The 1,950-nt window shown below is 50.4% G+C and overlaps 1 pseudogene; it reads right to left on the bottom strand.

Annotated features, from left to right (window-relative positions):
* Positions 1 to 933: 933 nt before the first annotated feature.
* Positions 934 to 1,746, bottom strand: LOC118757858 (radial spoke head protein 3 homolog; annotated as a pseudogene).
* Between the last annotated feature and the right edge of the window lie 204 nt (positions 1,747 to 1,950).

Below are 1,950 nucleotides of genomic sequence, written 5' to 3'. Positions count from 1 at the left end.
CTGTGAGCTTAAAACATCAGCACAGGGGAAAATGTGACCCACGTTGTCACTTGGAGTATTGCCAGTGACTCCAGTCAGCATTTCACTGTGTGAACAAAATGCAAGTTATCAAAATACTGGTTTAAAGAAGACTATCAACCCAAAATCATTCATGAAGAGTCCTCAAAATTTCTTGCGGTTCATGCATGTGTTCGGAAAAACCAATGTGTATGATTTGAAATGGCCCAAATATTTAGTTGCTTCCAATTCATTTCATTGTCCCCTTCTAAAAACTTGTCTTTTATTTTAACTTTTGTGTATTTGTTTGAAAGGCTGAGAAATAAACACGTAGGTCAGTAATGACAAGGGGAACAGAGAGAGATGGAGAACTCATCTATCCTACATTGATGCAGTCTGTGAAAACCCATGGCATTCAGAGCTGCACCATGGCCAGGTCAGCAACCAGGAACCCCATCCAAGTCACCGACCTGGCTGTCAAGGTCCAAATTACTAGTGCATCGCCTGCTGCCTCCCAGATGCATAAGCAGGAACGCGGATTGGAAACACCAATACCAGAGGCTAAAAATATGCTCTCTGATGGGGGAAGCTGTTCTATAAGTGGCTTAACTCACCATGCCACAAACCAGACAGCAGTTCGGGGACACACAGCGCTTCACCTGCCAGGCCTCAACCCATGCCGTAATGATTTTTTTTTTTTTTTTTCAGAAGGAACAAGAAAAACATGTATCTGCTGGTCGTACACAGTGGTAACAGGGAGCCAGCAATCCATCAGAATTCCAGAAGTGCCTCTGAATATTTCATTAAATAAATGTACAAGAGTCCTTTTTGTTCGCGTCCTCGTGGGGGCGCCGCCCAGAGGAGTGGAGCTGACCGAGGAAGCCCGGGGCCTGGGCCGGAGCCGGCTTGCCTGAGGTTGCCTTGGCCGCTGCGGGTCTAGGGCTCAGGTCCCTGCAGCTGGGGCAGCTCTTCCTTCCCCGAGGACTTCCTCATCTGCGTTTCCTCACTCGGCGCCGGTAGCTCTCCATCCTCCACAAACCTTTCTTGGGATGGCTTTCTTCTTCTCTCTCGGGGAAACAGCCCCTGCGTCTCAGAGCATTGGCCTCCTGCAAGTCAAAATTCACCCGTGGCTCTCTCGCTCCAGGGTAGCGCGGCTCGGCCTCGGGTTTCGGGACGGAAGGCCTCATCTCCTGCTCCTACATCTGCAGCCTCTTCTCCACCACCTCGCGGATCAGCATGTCCAGCACTGTCCTTCCCACCATGCTGTATTCCATCGTCCTCTCAACTTCATTCATTATCCGTGGGATAAACCCGATCTCAATATCTCTTTCGATGGGATCGTAGAAGTAGCCGCCGTCCCTGAGGCTGCTGAAGACGGAGGGCAGCAGGTCTGCCAGGTAGCGCTGCGCGAACGCGGCGCCGGGATCTTCTGCGCAGTCTCGTTGTGCCTGTGCACGGTTTCCCGCTGCTGCTGCTTGCGACGCTCCTTTTCCTCGCGGTGTCCTCTCTCTTGCTCTTCCAGTTGCTGCACTTCAGCCAGCTCAACATTGCGAATCTCTTCGTGTATGCGTACTGCCCAGCCCGCAGGTTGGCGAGCTCCTCCTCTTCCATCACTTCTAGAAGCGCCTGCCGGATGGTTTTGCCCACCAACACTGCCAACATTGGCTTAACTTCAAGATCAAAGTCAAAGAGCTCTCCTTCTAGTATTTGGGTGGCCACGTCTTTGCCAGTTTTGTATTGCCTGTGCATTTTTCCATGAACCTTTGTCAGCAATCTTGTTTTCTAATCAGATACGATTTCTGGGAAAACATTTCATCCAAAAACAGAACACCCTCATCCACCTCTAAAAATGAGGGCAAGCATTCATCAAACTCAGTCTTGCTCTCGCTGCCTGGTTTTCAAGATCAGGAAATCAAGCCCCGGTGATGCAGAGCTGGTCAGTGGCACTATGAA

The sequence above is a fragment of the Ochotona princeps genome, chromosome 5, assembly GCF_030435755.1.
Source record: "Ochotona princeps isolate mOchPri1 chromosome 5, mOchPri1.hap1, whole genome shotgun sequence".
NCBI classification, from domain to species: Eukaryota; Metazoa; Chordata; class Mammalia; order Lagomorpha; family Ochotonidae; genus Ochotona; species Ochotona princeps.
The sequence above is the reverse complement of the archived record's forward strand: the minus strand, read 5'-3'. Positions and strand labels throughout refer to the sequence as shown.